At 43.2% G+C, this 22,924-nt stretch overlaps 1 protein-coding gene across 14 annotated transcripts in view; it reads left to right on the plus strand.

Moving 5' to 3' along the window:
• Positions 1 to 22,924, plus strand: part of DLGAP2 (DLG associated protein 2) — a 655,212-nt gene that overhangs the window by 269,826 nt on the left and 362,462 nt on the right. The window contains exon 1 of one of the 14 annotated variants that reach the window (XM_065590153.1): positions 10,553 to 10,575. The exons of 10 other annotated variants lie outside the window; for them this stretch is intronic. The gene's annotated coding sequence lies outside the window, so the exon portion shown is untranslated. Of the gene's footprint in view, positions 1 to 10,552; positions 10,576 to 10,887; positions 10,980 to 22,924 lie in introns of those variants that run through there. 3 more of the 14 variants (XM_065590152.1, XM_065590156.1, XM_065590155.1) reach the window with 3 other exon arrangements.

Raw genomic sequence — 22,924 nt, forward strand, 5'->3', positions numbered from 1 at the left:
TGAGTACCAAATATATAGAATCAAGTTGTTTGCATGCTAATAATACTCCTAAATCCAGAATATATTATTTTAAGTATTCTGTATATACATCATCCATTAAATTATGTTTGAGATTGTCAGAGCAGCTCAGGAGATTTAGCTGCCGGTATTTCTTTACAATTAATAGACAGTGTGTAGCTAAATCGGCTTTGAAAATCTGAACACACAATACTAGGGCATTGACATTGCTTCCTTTTTTAAAACAATCACCATTCTTGATAACATTGGGCCAGATTCTCAGTTTCTTATTTGAGGGAAAACTCTCTTTGATTTCATGATTAAAGACTAGAGGATTTATCCTTCTGTAAATTCAGGGAATTACTTAACAGTATTCTTTTCCTGCATGTTGTGTTAACCCCTTTCTTATATTACTATTAAACTGTCACCCTTCTACTAGAGGTTTAGCAGCTTGAACAAAATTATTGAATTACAATGTTATTACATTCTAGTAACATGGTTTTTATATTTCCAGAGCATTTTACATAGACAAAGTAGAAAATCCTTCAAATCGGTGTACATCACGTATAGTAATTTATATATATGGTATATAATGTAAGGAACTCATTGTACTTGGAGCTGGTGCATCTGAACTGTTTTATTTACTATCCAATCTACAATTTTCTTTAGACCGTTATCTTCTTGAAAGTCTGTGTGTGTTTGGAGGTGAAGGATTGGTTTGAGAGAATTTGTTAGGGCAGGTTTCAAATAGCCTCAGGAGACTGCAGTTGAGTATATGGCTTCCAAACAAAAAGTGCAAGCATGTAGGCCAAGTGCCACAAATGACAAGTCACTCCAAAAGGCAGCATCCGTGGTGTTTGGCACCTTCTACACTAAAACTCCCACTGTGCCAATACACAGATTACTGGCATTGTTAGGGGTGTATGTATTTTAGTGTAATACACTGTCAATTACCTCAGCTTGGGCTGTCACTCCAATGCCTCAGGGCTGCTGCGACTGCCTGCCATCCTCTCCTTGACTTAGGCTATGATACCACATCCTCTTGCAGGACAGCCACTCACTGGAACTACCTCTTCTTCCCTCTGGGTACTGGATCTATAGTGGCAGGTGAAAATGAATGGAGATAATGTGGCAGACCAAATTAAATGTAGCTGTAAGAGGTCCATGACATAAACTAGCCATGTTTAAGTGCATAGTGCATTGATAAATGGTTCTATAGTACATTTTTAAAAAGAAATTATGATCTTCATGGAAGTACGCTCTTGGCTATTAAACCTTTGCCAAGAAGTGAGGAGAAAGCCTGTTTCTGTGTGTGAATTGTGGATATGTGGACTGTCAAAGTGACAATGAAGTAGCATGTTAACAGTAATATTGCAAGAGTGCATGCCTAAATAGTGTACTGATACATTGGTATACATTCTGGATACATTTTACACTTAAGTTATACTGCATGTTTTACAAAAAAACTAAGTTTATTTAGTGAAATTGATATAGTTATAAGCAACAGCATACAAATTATATTATGTAATGGATCAGACACAACTAGAATTCTGTCACATAGAAACATATTGGAAAATTCTTCAATTCATGGTACTTAAGGCCATGTACTGTCCTTGATCCACAGAAGCCACTCCTATTAATTTTACTGTGATGATATGACCCTAAGAGAGAGAGAGATTTGATGTCTTGTAAAGAAAACCATTTCACATTTAATTCCTTTCACCATGAAAGATCCCAGAGCACTGTACAGCACCAGAGAAATACAGATCCTCTGGTTTCAGGGTGGCAGAAATGCAGACAAGTGGCACATGATATGCCATACAACTGGGATGTGTGGAGATTTTGATATAGCTGACTGGGGCAAACTTCTATTTCCATGCAGTGCTATGGAATCTTTAAAGTAGATAATTTGCATATAAAGTGGTTAACAGCTAGCTCAGAAGACCCTTTCTCACATTATAAGTCTCATGGCTATCAATTTATCTACCTCTGTATGGATGTACCAAGTTGATCCTGTGGGATTTTAATTAGCATTCCTGGGATGACTACATATGACAAACCTGATGTTAAATGAATAAACAGTCCCTTATTACAGGAATGTAATAGGACAGATTTAGTCCTGTTATTGTAATTCACATTATTTCTACACAGTGGACCAGAGTCTCAGCCGGTGTAAATTTGGCATTGATTTACATTGGTGGAGGACTTTCCCAAACATTTTATCAAATTAAGGAGAGAATTCCAAGGTCTTAATCTTAAAGTCCTCACTCAGGCAAACCTCCCATTCAAATACACTTAAGTTATGGCATACTGTTGCTCTCTGTGAGGCATACAGTCACTCCCCTCTCTTTGCCTCCCCAGTCCAAGCACTGGTTATGCCATCCCTTTGTAGTCCTGATATTGGTCTGCTGAAATCCTTTCTACCACTGATTTCTTACCGCTAGCATGAGAATTCCTCTTAGAGATCTTTACTTACTGTGTCAGACTCTGATTCTGCCATGCTGAACTTCACACGAGTAATCCCATTGACTGAATGAGACTACTTCTGTGTCAACCTAAGCACATGCAGAAGTATTTGCAGTATGAGAGCTTAAATCTGCACCATAGATGGGTCACTCCTGCAAGATGCAGAGCACATTCTGGAGGCGCTGAGTGCTTTTAAATTCCATTGAAGTCAACAGGAGCTTGAAGTGACTCAGCACCTCCAGGAGTTGCGCTCCCCCTTGCGCAGCTGAGCCCCTGGAGGGTTTACACATGTACAAAAACCCTAAGAATTATGAGGCCTGCTAGTCCTTTCCTGCTTGTCCCAAATTGTATGAATAACCCAAGCACTGACATGGCATATTTTCTCATGTACTGCAATTCCAGCATGCTGGAATCTCTGTAGCATACCTGTGATATTTGGTATCTCTTCCACATGGCAACCTCTTAGGCTATAGAAAACATTGTCATCTGGCAGTCCCATCTTTATATTCTGCACAGCACTGAGAGCATCATTATCATCCATCAAATAATAAAAGAATAGCCTTGTAAACCTTATTATTCTCTACTATGGCCCAAAGCAGTAGCTTGGCTAGCCGCATAGTACAGCTTCTGATCTGTTAAATAATGAAGTAAAATTGGCTTCAGGAACCAATCCAAGGATCAGATTTTGAAGTAATGTGTTCCATAATTATAGTGTTATCCCCCTTTATATATGGATATAGATTTATATAGCTATGTCTGTGTATAAACAGTCCAAAAAAAGATTAGTGAACTACCAAGATGTACATATGCCTTAACTGAGTAATCAGTAACCCTCATCCTTCTGAACCCTAACCGTTCTCTACTGTTGATCACCAATAATTATTGGACCACATCATAAACTTAGATTGGTAATCTCTTTCCATGTGTTCTGTGAAGCAACTAGTATATTTTTTGTCCTGCAAAGCGGTTCCTTTGTAATGGATCTACTATGGCTCTGTTTAAGATTATGGCGTTAAGCAGGGTTGTGTCATTGCCCTGATGCTCTTCTCCAACTTCCTCACTGTGATGCTCTATTTGATCACTAACAAGTTCCTGACAGCAGTGCAGCTAATCTATCAAATGGATGGTAAGCTGTTCAACCTGGGCCACTTTTGATTGAGAACCAAAATGTTGCCGGCTTTAGTCGTCCAGCCATCGTCGCTGTAGTGTGTGCTCACTTGGAAACAGATCTTCAGGTGATCATCAGTGTCTTTGCTGAAGCATACCAGATAATGGGACTGACACACAACATCCAGAAGACAAAGGTTCACTATGAGCAAGCTACTGGTGCACAACTCCTAGCACCAGCAATAAAGATTCAGGATAACCTTCTAGAGAACGTTGTGCATTTCCCATATCTTGGAAGCCAACTCTCCCAGACAGATGACATTGGTGGAGAAATCCAGTACCAGCTCAAATATGCTAGCCGAGCTTTTGGGTCGTCTGAGAAAGAGGCTGTTTGAAGATTGCAACATCAGAATTAAAACCAAACATATGGTTTATAAAGCTATTATATGGGGCTGAAATGTGGACAACATATAGGAGACATCTTAAGGGACTGGCAAAGTATCAGCAATGCTGTATGAGTAAGATTATTTAAATTAAATGGGCTGATAGATGCGCTAATATCAGTGTCCTCTTGAAAGCCGATATAACGAGCATCGAGGTGATGATTATCTTCACTGGGCAAGTCATGTTCAGATGCCTGATTCCAGACTACCAAAATAAGTTTTCTCTTCTCAATTCAGCCAAGGCAAATGTGCTATAGGAGAGCAGAAAAAACACTATAGAGATGTCCTGAAGGCTAATATGGGGAAATGCAACAGTGACATTAACTCATGGGAATGTATAGCCTAGGACTGACAACAATGGAGGAATTGCTTGAGGCAGGGAACTCAGCAATTTGAGAACCAGATACAACTACATGTAACAGAAAAATGGGAGCAACAGAAAGAGCATGCCCTAGCATGAACCAACATCCCAGGTTCACCCACCCTGCTTGGAAATACATGTCTGCAATGTGGAAGAGTCTGTGGCTCAAAAGCTGTGGCTGTGCATCTCTTCCTCCACATTGAGGGAAGAAGCGAATTTCATGAGCTTAACACTGTCCAGTTTTCTGTGCAGCGCAAGACCATACAATTTTGGGTTTACCCTCCAGAGGGGGTGAATGCTAGGCAATTTCTGAGCTGAGTCTTCCCATGCACAGCTGATCTCAGTGTCTGTGTCTTTCTGCAGGTGGATGTGGTCCTAGCTGCGTGTGTGCTGGAGGAGGCTTGAGGGCCTGGCCCTGCAGGACAGTGTAAGGGAACCCAGACTGGTGAAACCGGCGGGCTCAGTAGTATCCCAGTACATCAAGTGGCACCCGAAAGGGGCGGGGGGCAATCCTTCACAAAGTTATTGTGTTTTTGTTAGATCTACAGAGCCAACACAGTTCAGAAATCAAGCTGGATTCTTCCTCCTCCTGTGTAGCCTCAATAGGATTGTTTAGCAAATTCTACTTCAGCTCTTGAAGACATTGGGGTTATGAGGATATCTTTCAGAACAGAACCTCACAACTGAATTAGCTACTGGAACAATAAGAATACTTCAGTAAGCAGATAGGCAAACTTGATTTGCTCAGACTTTACCTTTCTTCCCCTAGATAGAATGACTTTATTCTGAATAATTAAAAAAATGTTTACAATTATTTACTCAATCCCAAATTTAGCAGCGCCATAACACAGGGAGTTAGAAAATATAATATAATACTCCAGCACAGTCTTGCAACAAATTAGAGGGGCTGGTTTAAGGAATTTTAAAATGCAAATTTAGGTAATCTTCAGTTAGTTACAAATAGAGTGGTAGTCTTAATGCTGAAAACTGTGATCCAGAGCATGAACCCCAAAGTCACTGCTGGAGTGGCACAAAGTGACCTTATCATTGCCATAAAGAGAGAGAGCATCCCCCCCTGCATGGGAGAATCCTGGACTGACCAGCTTTATGCCAGCTCTCCTGGTTCTTTTGATGTAGGAGGTATGTTGGGGCTAACTGAGGCATTCCAAGGAAGGGAAAGGAGTAGCCAGAGCATGATGCACTCTACCAATCCCTGAACAGCAGGATTTTCACCTTAGGACCATTCTAAACAGTATAAATTAGAGCAGCTGTTTGGCTAGTGTAATTTGTGCCAGGAGCTTCTGCCGCCTCACTGCAGAGGGTTCAGAGGAAATGTAAAGGTGACTGAGCATCTCAGTTCCTTTGGGGCCACTGAAGATTGTGCCATGTCTTCTCTGGGCTGAAAAAATTAAAACACTCATTTTCTTTACTTTTTAAGCAGTATCTGTAAGGGGAGAGGAGGAAAAAAACCCTCAGGTAAAATTAGATCAAATTTAATATAAGCTGGGGAGAGAGGTAGATATGCTGGAGGGTAGGGATAGGGTCCAGAGTGACCTAGACAAATTGGAGGAGTGAGCCAAAAGAAATCTGATGAGGTTCAACAAGGACAAGTGCAAAATGCTGCACTTAGGACAGAAGAATCCCATGCACTGCTACAGGCTGGGGACTCACTGGCTAAGCAGCAGTTCTGCAGAAAAGGACCTGGGGATTACAGTGGATGAGAAGTTGTATATGAGTCAACAATGTGCCCCTGTTGCCAAGAAGGTTAACGGCATATTGGGCTGCATTAACATTGCCAGCAGATCAAGGGAAGTGATTATTCCCTTCTATTTGGCACTGGTGAGGCCACATCTGGCGTACTGCGTCCAGTTTTGGGTCACCCACTACAGAAAGGATGTGGACAAATTGGAGAGAGTCCAGCGGAGGGCAACGAAAATGATTAGGGGGCTGGGGCACATGACTTATGAGGAGTGGCTGCGGGAACTGGGCTTATTTAGTCTGCAGAAAAGAAGAGTGAGGGGGGATTTGATAATAGCCTTCAACTACCTGAAGAGGTTGGAGCTAGACTGTTCTCAGTGGTGGCAGATGACAGAACAAGGTCCAATGGTCTCAAGTTGCAGTGTGGGAGGTCTAGGTTGGATATTAGGAAAAACTATTTTACTAGGAGTGTGGTGAAGCACTGGAATGCATTACCTAGGGATGTGGTGGCATCTCCATCCTTAGAGGTTTTTAAGACCCAGCTTGACAAAGCCCTGGCTGGAATTATTTAGTTGGTGTTAGTCCTGCTTTGAGCAGAGGTTGGACTAGATGAGCTCCTGAGGTCTCTTCCAACTCTAATCTTCTATTATTCTAATATATCATAGATTTGGATTATTTATTTAAATTATTTTGCATGTTCTGAATATGGAATTATCAGTATTTACCGATAGATTTTCAACGGCACATTAGGTCTATATCAAGCCTAGTGGAATTCAATTCAATTATCATCAATTCTCAGGGGAAAAATCTCAATTACATTTGAAAAATTACATATTTTAAATGTATATTAATTTACAAGAAACATTTAAATTTCATCTAAGATTAATTACATGAATAAAAAGGTCATGTGTGTCACTTTCTGAAGTTGTCATAATTACCTACAGGATAGTTGTAAAAAAAATTTCTATTGTGGCATAAAAGCTGTTTCAAGGTCTTTTCTTCAAACCTAAGTAAAAGCTTCCTACCTCAAAACATCAGAGGAAACATTTTAACTCACGCATTAGTAGATAAATATTTTATCAAGTGAGAATACTACTGTATGTATGCAGAACATGCTCCCACTGTTCCTCCATTGTAAGGAACTCCCTGAATATCTGGAATCAGCTCTTTTCCTCTTGTTAATTAGAAGAACAAAGCTTTTTTATGAATGCCCAAAGAATGACATTTGCCTGGCAGGCACATCACAATCTGCAGTTTAAAGCCTTTTGCTGGTATGAGGTTATCTAATTCATTTTTTCATATTTAGAGGATAAACTATTAGATGAATTAGTAGTCCAAAACAGCATAATTATTAATAGAGTAAATGTTTCCATTGCCTCAAATCTGTTTGCAAGAATGCAATCTCATCCAGAATGGTTTACTTCTCTTCACCTTCAGCCTTGGTGATTTTGTCATATTTATGTTCTCTTAGAATGTTAACTTCTATTAGCTGATCATGAACAACCAACAGGGAAAATATGTCTTGGATTTGCACAGAAGATATTAAAGTAATTTACTAGTAGGTTGTGTGGAAGACAGAAAAGAAATATTGTGTTATTTATGGCCTCCTTCATGGCTGGCCAACTTCCCTTTCTTATTGGATCATCTATTAGTGTGTTTTCTCCTGAGGACACTTCTCTCAAACGTGTCCTGCATTAACATCTGCTTTTTCTGCTTCAATATATTGAGTTTACCATAAATCTCTTCCTTCTGGATCGTATAAATTCATTCTTCAGAGAATATAGGAAGTAGTATACTATCCTTCAAATTAGAAACTCCAGTTCAAACCCTGATCCTTGCCTTGTGATGGAAGGAGAAGCAGTGTGAATTCCCAAAGAATTCATGATTAGTGCATGCTCTTGGCTTCATTGTTTTGATTCCAATTTATTAAATCAGCAGATTTATACTGCTGGACAGTGTGAGTAGGTGCCTTTCCCGGTGTGCTTTTACAAGGAAGTTGCTGCACTGTACAGAGTCACATATCATAGCTCAAAGAGCAGTGAGTCAGATAGGCATTCAGGCTACGTCTACACTACGGGGGGGATCGATTTCAGATACGCAAATTCAGCTACGCAAATAGCGTAGCTGAATTCGATGTATCTGATCCAACTTACCCCGCTGTGAGGACGGCGGCAAATCGACCGCCACGGCTCCCCCGTCGATGGCGCTTACTCCTACCTGGGCTGGTGGAGTACGCGCGTCGATTCGGGAATCGATTATCGCGTCCCGACAAGACGCGATAAATCGATCCCTGAGAGATCAATTTTCTACCGCTGATCCAGGCGGGTAGTGAAGACCAGCCCTCAGAAACCTCGGTAATGAGTGCAGTATAAGAATGTGAATAGTAAAACCTTACTCCCCTTCCTGATGTTTGCTTTTACTTTATTAACAATAAGATAATGAAGTTCAGTTCAAGCCTTTTCCCTAGGCTTGAGAATATGACATTCTGGGCTGCAATCCAGACCAGTGAGGGGCTGTGTCACTCCTGCCCTGCAACCTTGGGTGCCTTATAATCCTTGCTGCTGTCGCTTCCACATGGGCCACTCACAAACAGCCTTTCAGAATCCGAGTGTCTTTCTATAGCTGCAACCTGTCAGCACACTCCAGCCACACTCTGGCTTCCACCAGTCTTGATTACCACATGCAGGGTGACACCAACACACTCAGAGTTCTGGATTCCCTCCCTCCCCAAATGTGTATTCTGTACTGTACAGTCCAGCTCTCTCCTGGACAGTTCCGATTACAAAGATCTGTTGTCCCTGCAAGGGAACAATATACAACAATTTGCCACCTTAAATGGAGTTACACATATAGTTCACAACACTAGATTAATTTTAATTAAAGAGCAAAAACAGGTTTATTTAACTACAGATAGGTTTTAAGTGAGTACAGATAATAAGACATTAAAGTCTGAAATAGTTACAAGAAAAATAAAGATAAAACACTTTCTAAATTTAACAAACTAGCCTTGGTTTAAGGTGAAGTTCTAACCACAGGTTCCCAGTATCATTGCTGGCCAAGTTTCAGGTCAGGAGCTGCATCCAACGTCTATAGATTGTTTCTTTTGTCTTCTTAGATGGAAAAGAGAGAGATGGACAGGGAGAGATAACCTGGTGTGGGTTTGCTACTCGTTTTTACAGTTCAGACACCCTTTGAAAATGCATTTCCCTGAGAGTGACCCTAGATAAAGTTATTTTCAGCGGAGAGCAAGGAGACATGGAGTCTTATGGTGAGGGGGGAGGTTTCATGCTGTTGTTTGCTAAGATCAGATTGCTTTGTTCCTCCGCCTCCTCCCAGTCCTTGCCAAAGAATGGCCAACTTGATCAGTGATGGCCCATCAGTTTTGATGACACCTGGCTGGGGCATCAACTTACCCTTTTTCTTTGAGAAACAGGTTTACCCACTTCCTAGACTTGGCTGATAAACACACTTGAGTCATGATTTAAGCTTATGTTAATAACTTTACATAAAATGTTGCTATATACATTTTATCGTGATATATTGACCAGTTTTAACTGATACCTTACAAGGCATATTTTGTACAAAAAGTATTACAATAGTGTGTAGGGTGTGAATACAGGAGTGCCTTCCATCACAGAGTGTTCCTAGGGTTGCTTAGGGAGCCTCATGACTGGGAATTCTCGGTTACACAAAGGCTCCTTTTCATCACTTTAACTGGAAGAGACAGTTGATGGACCTAGTTCTCATGACATGATACTTTCATTAACTTTTCATTAGGACATGAAATTGACAATGGAGTCAGATATTTCTTAGAAGCAGTCTTGTTTATTTCCAAAGCATGTACACAGCCCCGCTGTCATTTTGAACACAGGAGGAATCAAACAGGAGATAGTTTCTTTGCTCACAACTCCTATCCTCTTTCAGCCAGCAGTCAGCCCCCAAAACTCTCTCTCAGGCACTCTCTGTAGGCTTCCAGTGCTTGTTCTGCTGCCACCAGGGCTTTTCTGTGTATGTTTCTGTGCTGTTTCTCACTGCTTCTCTCTCTCTCTCTCACACACACACACACACCCCCCTCCAATTTAGTCACTCCCTCATCCCTGAGTTTATCATATCACAGGGGACCCTCCTTGTGCCACGCAGCTAATTCCTACTCCAGCCTTGCATGTGGCTTTGTTTTGGGTGGAGGCCTGTATTATTTCAGCTTACCATTTCATAAAGGAACTCAATAGTTTTTACATTTATCCTGAATGAAGGGCAGCTGTTATACCCACCAGTTTCAACCAATCCATTACAAGACAGTATATGCCCTGTAGTAGGGCAGCTGCCCCATTCCAAAGTAAAAGGGATTCAGAGCAGCTGAGGGAGGCTAGCAAGGTCATTGGCCCCAGGTGTGGCTGGCTTAATCAGGCCACAGCTGGCCTGGATAAAAGGGCTGTGGGTCTAGGAAACAGAGGAGTCTCACTCTAGCCCTGAAGTGGGAAGAGCTAGCTGTCTGGGAGTAAGGTACCTGAAGCAGGGCTGGGCTGGGGAGCCCCAGCCTGGTAAAACCCCAGGCTGCAGGCCTTGCTGAAGGCCTACAGTGGTACTGGGGCTGCAGGGATACAGCCTGGGAATAGGCAAAAGCAGTAGGTCCTACCTCCTTGCCAATGTTGAGTGGCCATTATAGGCTGCAGTCTGTCCCAGTAAGCGGGGGCTAGATGATGACTGGGAGTAGCCACTAAAGCAAGGTGGGGACAGAGGGTTGGGGGTTTCTCTGGGAGGGGAGACCCAGAGTAAGGGGGTACTGCTGGGGGCAGAACCCTGAGGAAAGGGTTACCAGGGTCCAGGAGGGACACTGGCCAGAAGGAGATGCTCCATAGCTGGAGTTGAGCTAATTCCCCAACCAACCAGCAGGAGGTGCCACACTGGTGAGTCTCTGCTACACGCCCAAAGAAAAAATCATTTTCCTCCTATTCAGCAAAATGATCTTATCCAATGATCTATTTGTATTCTTAATCATCCTCCCTAGGGAACAATGAAATGGGTGGCACACCAGATCCTGAAAGCTTATTCAAGCTATCATGTCTGAGCAATATAATATTAATGCTTTGAATTCTGAAAGGATTAGCATAATTCCTAACTGGAAGAAACAGTTGATGGACCTAGTTCTCATGACATGATACTTTCATTAACTTAAATATTAATAAAGATTCAAATACAACTTATTCTGTAAAAGCAAAACTTAGTGCAGTAGCAAAATCGATAGGAAAGTCAGAGGTGAAAAAGAGCAAGGAAAGAAGAAATATAGCAGCAATGAAACAAGGCAGCGCTCAGGTGAGAGGCTAGTAGGAGGAGAGATGCTGATGAGAGAGGCAGAACAGAAATAAGAGATTTAGAGGCATTTGTGGGAAAGAAGAATGAAGAAATGGTAAGAAAAACAGCATATTTTATTATAGGTGACATTGTAATATAAATAAGTAATAAGAGGTCCCATTGTCCTAGGTGCTGGACAAATACATGGTGAAATAAGCCCTAACCTGAATTGTTTACAGTCTAAATAAACAAGACAAGTATAAGATAAGGCAAGGGGGTAAAAATGAAATAAATCAGTAACTTCCTTCCCTGGTTTGACTGAACTCTTTTCAAATGTTACCTAAGGGGGATTTAGGTGCACAAGTCATTTTAAATTATGTGTCTAAGTTCCTTGGATGCTTTTGAAAATTTCACTCCTAACTGATCATTGCCAATACTGATAATTGTTTCACCAATAAATAACCACCTGCTCCTGAATCTACTGGTTGTATACAAAAAGGTGGGGTCAGAACACTCTTTAACTGGATTTCTTAAACTTGCATATTGGCACTATTACCTGCATTGTTTAAATTCATTCCAGGGGTCCAAATATCAATTCCAATGTACATAGGTGACAACCGTTGCATATTGCACCAGATGTAAAGTGTTGCAGACTAGGGGAAAGTATTGCTGTTGTACTCCCACTGACTATTGTGATGTATGGGACTGTGCTCATCAGAACTACCAGTCAGTTGAGACTAGAGGATATGGCCAGGACAAATGTAGGTGCAGTCAATATTAAACCTACTATGTGGAATTCTGCTCTCCATAATCATAATGCACAAAGGAGGTTCAATTTAAAGCTGCTTGGAGCTACTTTAAATGACACATTTCAGCCTGTGATTTAGAGTAGGCAGGACAATGGAATTAGAAATGGCAATAAGAGCTGCTAGGCACTCATCAAGGTAGGAGATGTGAAGGTGAGTGAGATAACAAGGTAAGCTTGTTCCAGACAGCAAGAAAAAATCTGTCCTATGCTAGGTTACTTACAGAAAGCAGCATGGTTGTAAGGCAAGTATGAGGGGTGAATCCTAAACTTCTGGAATGTACAGGCCCATTATCAGAGGAGTAGCTGTGTTAGTCTGTATCCACAAAAACAAAGAGGAGTCTGGTGGCACCTTAAAGACTAACAGATTTATTTGGGCATATTATGCTATCTGTGCTCTCATTGGTTAGGAAGGTTTTATGGAAGCTCTCTTCATATGGTCACAGTGTACTCTGTGTGACACCAGTCAGTGCTGGCTTTGCAGCTGTCTTAAAGATGGATTTTGGATAGATTGTCCAATTGCCTTAACTTCCGTTCTCTAGTTTTATGCATTCTATTTCTCCTCCTTTTATAATTGAGAGAGAGAAATCAGGCTCCAGATCTTCATACTTTCCATGCACTTTGCATCTGTCCTTCACATAGCTCCATCTGAAAGGAAGTAGAAAATAGATGTGACAAACACATATATTACCTGAAATGTTCGTTTTTTGCAGCCACTATTAAAGTCTATTGATCTTTGCAGTCAATAGAAATTTGATTCCCATACTCTGGTATTAACCTCTCAGCACTAAATCTTCATAATGACCTTATTAAAAATCAATATTTATCGGTAAATGTCCTGTACTTAAGTCACTTGGAAAACTGATATAATACAGATAGCTACCACTTCAAGGAAGTGCTATTTTCAATTGGTCACAAGAGTTGTGCTACTGTATTTGTCATGTGCATTTTAATTTTGAATATAAAAATACATATTTTCTAGTTACTGTTTTTTCTGTCATGAATTTTAACTTAAGGCTCTTCTAGGCTTTCTAGAAATGTCATGCTCAGCTCTAATACCAAAACTGAACTTCACTACATACTATCCTCTGATGAAGGTGGTGATGGCAACCTTTGCTTGAAAGAGTGATTCAAATTAGGAGTCTCATTTAAAGTTTACTCTGGAATATTAATCTTATCATGTTGTGCATAACAATATACAATACCAGTGCTAGGGAACATAAGCACACATTTTTAGCATCATTCACTAAGAAATTTTGGGCTAAAAGTTAGTTAGAAATATAGGGTCAGATGTTCAGCCACTGTCCAGCTGCTTTGAGTTGCTTAGGCACCGCGGGTGATGTAAAGTTGACGGGTCTGCTCCCCTCCTCAGCACAGAGGGCATTCCAGGGTTGTGGCTGAGGGCATGAGAGAGTGGGGGCAAGGTACACTTCACTCCAGTGAATTCCTAGCAGGTGAAATTGTCTCCAGGGGGCAACCCATACAATCAGCATAATTAAGTTGTGGTCCGTAGGCTACTCTAAATTATTTTGATAGCAGAGTGGCCTTTGGCCTCGAACAGAGGATTAGAAGTGTGGAGATTGCTTGTAGGACCAGGTAGATTGCATGATCACTGGCAGGCCAAAGGGAAATAAAATAGCCCCCCTATTTTTCATCTCATGACATCTGAAGTCTTGGGAATGGTGATACTGTCACAATCATGTGAAATGGTGTGTCAAAAATGGTTGTTTAAATTTAACAGCTTTCCATGAGATATCAGTTCTGGGGCTCCAATCAATTGCTTTATTTTAATAGAAAGAAGATCTTGAGAACACATAGCCTTAAGTAGGATGAATAGATGTTGTCAGCAGACCCCAAGGCAAATCGCTGGGTAGTCCACTTGAAAGGCTCAGGACAGCCCTTTGCTCCCTACTTTGACTCTGAGAATGCTAAACGCACTGTTCTAAGCTTTCTATGGAACTGAGCTTTTAATAAGAGAGGTTGGCTGCCCGACAATCCTGTCGTAGGATCTTTCCACGATCTAAAACCATTTCCAGTACAAAGTTAATGAGTAATAATGTAGCACCAGGGGTATGAGAGGAGACCACATTGTCTAGCAACCCACCAATCCTGCCAATGCAAGCTGCTTCTTCACACATGACCATCTGCTGCCTCTAGAGCTGGTGATAGGTAACATTGCCCCGCATTTAAAAAAAAACCAAAAAAACCCCTTTGATTGAAATCCTATCCCCTCCCGTCTGTCTCAAACAACACCCACCTGCAACCTATGTAATGGGGGAGGGGTATCCCATTACAGTCTAGACATTTCTGTAAGACATAGAGCACAAATCTTGACACCAGTAAGCGTTTAGACCAATATAGCAATCTTTAAACTTATATTAGACTATTGAAAAAACCACCTTCGCCTCCCTTTAGTTGTTTGATCTCCTTCAAAGGTTTCCCTTGTTCCTACAAAGCCTGCATTCTGCTGGTTAATCCTCACTGGTTTCACCAGCAACACACACATAACTCCTCTGCTGTAAAGCGTTTTAACCCTAATGCAGGGATCCTGAGTCACCAGCTTTCATCATGTCCCTAGTCACCAGGAGAGCAAGGGTCGCAAAAACCAAAATGAAGTGGAGAGCTCCTCCCAAAATAAACACTCTCATTAGGATTTGCAAATGATACCTCCCTCAGAACAACTTTCCCCTTCTCCCCTGGACCACCCCAAACCAGTAATCCCCATTTATGTAAAATAGGAAACTATCCCCCCTTAGAAATTAAAAAGAGAGAGAGAGAGGTGTGACTTGATTATCAACGTTCACAGAATCATAGAAGATTTGGATTGGAAGAGATCTCAGGAGGTCATCTAGTCCAACCCCCTGCTCGAAGAAGGACCAACCCTAGCTAAATCATCCCTGCCAGGGCTTTGTCAAGCCAGGCCTTAAAAACCTCAAAGGATGGAGATTCCACCACCACCTTAGGTAACGCATTCCAATGCTTCACCACCCTCCTAGTGAAATAGTTTTTCCTAATATCCAGCCTAGACCTCCCCCACTGCAACTTGAGACCATTGGTCCTTGTTCTGTCATCTGCCACCACTGAGAAAAGCCTAGCTCCATCCTCTTTGGAACCCCTATTGAGGTAGTTGAAGAGTGCTATCAAATCCCCCCTCAATCTTCTCTTCTGCAGACTAAATAAGCCCAGTTTCCTCAGCCTCTCCTCGTAAGTCATTTGCCCCAGCCTGCCCTCTGCTGGACACACTCCAATTTGTCCACATCCTTTCTGTAGTGGGGGGCTCAAGACTAGATGCAATACTCCAGATGTGGCCTCACCAGTGCCGGATAGAGTGGAATAATCACTTCCCTCGATCTGCTGGAAATGATTCTACTAATGCAGCCCAATCAGTAGCGTAGCTAGGGGGGAGTAGGGGAAGCGGCTGCACCCCCACTGAGCACATATCCAAAAGTGGTGCCTTAGGCGCTGACTCGTGGGTGCTCCAAAATTTAGTGGGTGGGTGCAGAGCACCCACCGGCAGCTCCCTGCCCCGCCCCCTAGCCCCAGCTCACCTCCACTCTGCCTCCTCCCCTGAAGGCGCCGCCCCGCTCTGCTTCTCCGGCCCCCTCCCGCTTCCCGCGAATCAGCTGTTCGCGCTGGAAGCTTGGGGCGGAGAAGCAAGCGGCGGTGCGCTCAGGCCCGTAGAGGCGGAGCAGAGGTGAGCTGGGGCGAGGAGCGCAGGGCTGACTCTAACTTTTTTTGCCCCCACCCCAAGCAAAAAAAAAAAAAGCGAGGGGGCGCAGCTGGAGGAGCGAGGCACGAGGGGCGGGCGGTGCGGCTGGGGGAGCCAAGGGGGAGGTGGTGCGGCCGGAGGAGCCAAGTGGGAGGCAGCGCGGCCGGAGGAGCCAAGTGGGAGGCATTGCGGCACGGCTGGAGGAGCAAGGGGGTGGAGCGCAGCATGGCTGCAGTGCGGCCGGAGGATCCAAGGGGGAGGCGGCGCGGCCGGAGGAGCGAGGGGGGATGCACGCAGCATGGCTGCAGCGTGGCCGGAGGAGCCGGGGGGGGGGCATGGCTGGAGGAGCCAGCCAAGCGGGGGCGCAGCTGGAAGAGGAGCCAAGAGGGTGTGTAGCATGGCCGGAGGAGGAGCCAAGGGGGGGTGCCTTTTTTAATGTGTTTGCTCCCCCAGCTCTTAGAACCTGGCTATTCCACTGAGCCCAATATGCTGTTAGCCTTCTTGGCAACAAGGGGCACACTGTTTACTCATATCCAGCTTCTTGTTCACTGTAATCCCCATGTCCTTTTCTGCAGAACTGCCGCTTAGCCAGTCAGTCCCCAGCCTGTAGCAGTGCATGGGATTCTTCCATCCTAGGTGCAGGACTCTGCACTTGTCCTTGTTGAACATTAGATTTCTTTTAGCCCGATCCTCCAATTTGTCTAGGTCACTCCGGAACCTATCTCCACCTTCAACTACCCTTGACTTAGTTTAGCTTGAGTGACAGCAGTCACACTGCAAAATAACAGCTGATCAGCATAGACTGATTGGATTAACAGCACAGAGTAGCTATGTCCTCACTGCATTACTAGCACCAATGTCAGTGTACTCAAGCTTCAACCCACATGCCCTGCAGGGCCAGCTAGCTCAAGATTAAACTACCACTTAACCTGAAAATGGAAATTTTGTGTGTAGATGGGACTTGGTTTAGGGGAAACATTTGAGTTATACCTTGTGCTAACACTGCAGTGAAGACATGCCCAGAGAGAACAGGCAGGTTTGCTGATTTTGAACTAGCACAGAGCAGAGAGAGAGGAAAAAGACACATTTGTACTCTCGCTGAAGGTAAGTGTCCACTTAATTTTTTTATCCTGAGCTAAAAGGAAGGGACTGAGTTATACGGCCTTGTCTCCTTGCAGTAATGTTGTCAGACTTAATTAGTTAATGTTTTTCAAAGCACTATTAAAATCCTCAGATTAAAGGCTCCAAATACTGTAATTGTAAAGTATTCTTACTTATTATTAATTTATTATCAGTTGCTAAAGGACAAATGTAGAGCTGATTTCCAATTTTAAAAACAATTGTAATTCTAGGGCTAAATTTTTGACTTCTGATTTTTTTATTTATTTCGTCTTTCTGCGTTGTGAAGCTGAGTGTGCACAAAAAATGTAAAAGCCTGTAGGTATGGTTTCATTGACGTTGAGCTCTTGTGTAACAAAAGAGGGTGCTTACCTATTACAAGTGTGCACATTTAAAAAATGCCCATTCACTTTTATGGGTGCAGTTAATTTATGAGCTCAAATGCATGATCTCATACTTTCTGCTGTAGCTTTCCAGTTATCCTTTTACATCTAAACATGCCATCCAATCTGGACAAGTGACTGCTGGCAGAAGAGTGCGGGTGGGGTATTCACTCTCCATTACACTTGCCTTATCCTGTGGTCGTGCTGAGCAGCCACCCATGTCTCAACAGCTGTGGATCAACAGGGAATAGTCATGATCCATTTTCCCTGGACAGTAGCTTTCTGCCACACAAAGCTACTCCTAGGTAGGGGGAATGCTAGTGTTTGGGTCTACTGGCTCTTATGGTTGCTAGATTGCATAAAGCAGCAGGATCTGGCCCATGTTTTCACTCATTAGTGGTTTTAAAAAGTGGGCTTTGGCTGCGGTCTGATTTTTGTTTTATGATTTGTTTTATAAAAAGCTTTGTAGTTCACTTTTGAGCATTGCTGAAGGTTGTCAGTATTAGGGTTACCATATTTAACAAATTGGCCCTGCCCATTTCCCCACCCCCACCCCCACCCCGCCCTAACTCCGCCCCCTCCTCCCTCCCACTCCCAGCCACGCGAAAAGGGCTGCCCAAGCGCTACCGGCTTCACGGTTTGCCGGGCAGCCCCCAGACCCTGCGCCCCCGGCCGGCGCTTCCCCAGCGCAGCTGGAGCCCGGGAGGGGAAGCGCCCAGCCGGGGCCGCAGGGTCTGGAGGCTGCCCGGCAAACTGTGAAGCCGGTAGCGCTTGGTCTTCAGGCAACCCCCTATGCCTCCGGACCCTGCGCCCCCGGCCGGGCACTTCCCCTCCCGGGCTCCGGCGGCGCAGGGTCCGGAGGTATGGGGGCTGCCCAAAGCCCGTAGCGCTCGGCTCTTAAACACAGCCAAAGAGTCGGGGAGGAGCAGAGCCGCTGCGGCTGGAGGCTCTGCTCCTCCCCTGACTCTTCGGCTCTGTTTAAGAGCTGAGCTGCCCGAGCGCTACCGGCTTTGGGCAGCCCCCGTGCCTCCGGACCCTGCGCCACCGGAGCCCGGGAGGGGAAGTGCCCGGCCGGCGGCTGGGGTCTGGAGGCAAGGGGGCTGCCTGAAGCCCATAGCACTTGGGCAGCTCGGCTCTTAAACAGAGCCGAAGAGTCAGGGGAGGAGCAGAGCCGCCGCGGGAGGGGAAGTGCCCGGCCGGCATTTTCCCGGACATGTTCGGCTTTTTGGCAATTCCCCCCGGACGGGGGTTTGATTGCCGAAAAGCCGGACATGTCCGGGAAAAACCGGACGTATGGTAACCCTAGTCAATATTTATTAGACATCTGTATATCTAAGTATTTCTAATGAGCTCATCACTGTGGTATCTGAGCACCTGAAGCATTCAAGTTATTAGGTCAGCTGTGAACTAATGTTAAAGTTAAATTAAGCTGCAATGCCCTTGGATGTGGATCCTCCAGATCAGGCAATAGGCTTCACAATTACAGGCTCTATTATGTCTTAATTGACTGTGAGTTGTTATGCATCCTGAACTGAAGATGCATAACCTGTTTTGAGGCCAGTGATCTTCTGGTCAAGCTCCACAATAGGAGCTACTATTCATGAATGCTGATAAAGACATGTTTCCCTTATTTAAAATAACATTGCTCTGTAGGAGTATTGCTTTTATATAGTACGTCCAAAGTTGGTCTTCCTTAGATCTCCTTTACACAAAAGTCTGTAGCAAAATTTAAACCTTTTATTATTAATGAAGCTAGACAATAAATTATTAACTTTAGAATGTAGTCTAAAAAGCCTTTTTAAGTGGTTGTTTGCTGAGAATATGCACTGTTAATTGAGCTGTGATAAAGTTATCTGTAAAGCTGTGGAATATAAGAGCACAGCATCTGCTTTGAGAGGAAGAAATTGTAAAAAACCAAATAGAAGAAAATGCTGACTGCTTGAGTGGTCTTGAATTAGTGGACACAGGAAACTGAACAAGATGGCTTGATTATAGGCCAGTATTCTAATATATATTAAGGCCCCCAAACCTGTAGTCCTTCACATGCTAAACTCCCACTGATTTGAATGAGAATACTCATGTGAAATGACTAAAGGACTGGGTCCAGGCCCATGTATAATAGTAGGTATTGTACTTTGTCCTATTTTGATTTTTTTAAAACTCTTCAGTAACTAAGGACTCTTTGAGATCTTTATTTCAAGAATCAATAAAACACAGATAAAGAGTGAAGTATTTCTCTGGACTTTATAGGGCCAAGCATCTCACATTGCATACTGCTGGCTTTATTTGTGGGTATGTCTACGAGCATGGTTTCCACATCCATATTTCTGATAAATACAAACAGTGTTAAAATAGATACTAACATCCTGAATAACTCTTATTCGTATTTTTAACTAAGGTATTAAAATTATTTGCACTTACACTGAGCTTGCTATATTATATATAGTATCAACCAAAGCTCTTTATCAAAGTGATAAAGATATATTATCACCATATCTTTCAAACTAGAAAATTGAAGATTAAAAAAATGTGACTTGCCTTAGGTCATGCAGGGAATCCATTGCATAGATGGGAACAGATCCCTGTAGTCCTGGCTCCATCCCACTTGGCCAGTTTAGTAGAATACAGTTGCCCCTCAGCTGTAATTTGCAATTTGTGCAGCACTTTTTGCCTTACTCTGAGGAATAAAGCAGAGGTTTCATAGCCATTTTGTTAAACAGCTTAGCCAACATATCTGAGAGCAGGAAATAAAATATACAGTTTATAATAATTCTCTTTTCTTATTTCCTATATGGGACTTTTGCATCATAAAGTACACATTACTAATGATATCACTTAACCAGAGTATGTACTGCAATATTTCTGTACATAGTGCAGCAACATTTTATGATATGATTTCCCTAGCCTCTGTTTGCCAGAAGCTGGGAATAAGCAACGGGATGGATCACTTGATGATTACCTGTTCTGTTCATTCCATCTGGGGCATCTGGCACTGGCCACTGTCGGAAGACAGGATACTGGGCTAGATGGACATTTGGTCTGACCCAGTAGGGTCATTCTTATGTTCTTGAGTTCTTAAGTGGAAGACATAAGAAGCTGGCTTCATCATCCAGTCCCTTTGTTATGTCTTTTGCTCTTTACACAACAACAACATGAAGAAACCACAAGGGCAGACCTCTGAACAGTCCCAGGTTTCATGGGATTGTCACACTTTGACCTACAAAACTTGCTTTCCCAGTTAAAATGGCTCCTATCCTAAGGGACTACCTGGTTGCAGTTCCCTCTTAGCCCCCCTGCTCTCCCATTTGCTCCTTGCTCCCAGCCTTACCCTCCCCACACACGCACACTGGCCTTTCCCACGCCCAAAGGATAGGGAACTGCCACTGTGGAGTGAGTTTTGGGTGGGCTCACTCTGCAGTTCCCTCCCCTGGCCTTTTCCCCCTCAGAAGCAGCACCCTTCCCCCTTGGGGGCAGGACCCAACCCACTTTAGAGAACATTGGGCAGTATTCATGGACATTGTTGGGTTCCATATAACTGTGTTTAATAACTATACACAGATATGAAAGGTCTAACTGCCTATTTACTACATCTCTGGCTGGTTTCTAAAACAAAGAGCACAGTCAGTGCCACTGGAAGGCTCATGATTATTTAAAGGAATACTGCTCTGTTCCGGTACACTTATCCTTATCCTGTGACTGGATCCATGTGGGCAGACTCCTGTTCCATTATGAAACCCTTTGAGGACGTGGTACTCCAAATGGGCACAAGGTTTAGGATCAGTACCTAAGATAGCAGACAGATAAGATGGTGGTCTTCACTTTAATGTATTATATTAATTATGGTAACACATTTTTGTAACTAAGATAAAGCAAGTATATTTTTTAAAAGTAGTTTTCCTTTAAGAGTAGTCTGAAAGCCTAAAGACAGTTCAACTGAGTATAATGGAGTAGGAGTGGGTGTAGCATTTGAAAGGGCAAAGATAACTGCTGGAATTCTAGTGGGGAAGATTTTATAAGACCGATGAGTATGCTGTTGGCAACCTAAAAAGTGAGAGATGGGTTCATCATAGCAAAAGTTCCTCACAAGTTTTTCTGGTGTCTCATCCTTTCTCAGTTTAGTGTCATTGCTAGACAGAGGGAATTTGGTATATTTTTCAGCATGGGTTTTGGAGAATAAAAGAGGATTTAAGATGTGTTCATTATTTTTCCCCATACAGTACTAAAATGATATCCCAGTCTTTCCCTGGAGTTCTGGCTGCACTATTGCAGCAGGCTGTGGAGGCCCTCTCCTTCTTTTAACAAACTATATTCAAAACCAGGTAACCACTGACTTAAACCAGCTGTTCAGTGCAAGAGTACTGTTGCCAGTGTTAACTTCCCCCTACATACACTGCCTCTTTCAAGTGATTAACTATGTTTAGCTGTCTCTTACTCTGAGTACATTGTTCATCTGTTCTTTTTTCCTAATTCATTTTCTATCAAACTTCCCACTCATAGCTAGTCAGAAAGGTCCATAATAAAAACATTTTTCTATATTCCCATTACATTATGTTATGTTCTTAATCTGACCAGTATCAGAGGGGTAGCCGTGTTAGTCTGAATCTGTAAAAAGCAACAGAGGGTCCTGTGGCACCTTTGAGACTAACAGAAGTACTGGGAGCATAAGCTTTCGTGGGTAAGAACCTCACTTCTTCAGATGCAAGTAATGGAAATCTCCAGAGGCAGGTATAAATCAGTGTGGAGATAACGAGGTTAGTTCAATCAGGGAGGGTGAGGTGCTCTGCTAGCAGTTGAGGTGTGAACACCAAGGGAGGAGAAACTGCTTCTGTAGTTGGATAGCCATTCACAGTCTTTGTTTAATCCTGATCTGATGGTGTCAAATTTGCAAATGAACTGGAGCTCAGCAGTTTCTCTTTGGAGTCTGGTCCTGAAGTTTTTTTGCTGTAAGATGGCTACCTTTACATCTGCTATTGTGTGGCCAGGGAGGTTGAAGTGTTCTCCTACAGGTTTTTGTATATTGCCATTCCTGAGATCTGGCTTGTGTCCATTTATCCTCTTGCGTAGTGACTGTCCAGTTTGGCCAATGTACATAGCAGAGGGGCATTGCTGGCATATGATGGCATATATAACATTGGTGGACGTGCAGGTGAATGAGCCGGTGATGTTGTAGCTGATCTGGTTAGGTCCTGTGATGGTGTTGCTGGTGTAGATATGTGGGCAGAGTTGGCATCGAGGTTTGTTGCATGGGTTGGTTCCTGAGTTAGAGTTGTTATGGTGTGGTGCGTGGTTGCTGGTGAGAATATGCTTAAGGTTGGTAGGTTGTCTGTGGGCGAGGACTGGCCTGCCTCCCAAGGTCTGTGAAAGTGAGGGATCATTGTCCAGGATGGGTTGTAGATCACTGATGATGCGTTGGAGAGGTTTAAGGTGAGGACTGTAGGTGATGGCCAGTGGAGTTCTGTTGGTTTCTCTTCTGGGCCTGTCTTGTAGCAGGAGGCTTCTGGGTACACGTCTGGCTCTGTTGATTTGTTTCTTTATTTCCTTGTG

The sequence above is a fragment of the Chrysemys picta genome, chromosome 3, assembly GCF_011386835.1.
Source record: "Chrysemys picta bellii isolate R12L10 chromosome 3, ASM1138683v2, whole genome shotgun sequence".
NCBI lineage: Eukaryota > Metazoa > Chordata > Testudines > Emydidae > Chrysemys > Chrysemys picta.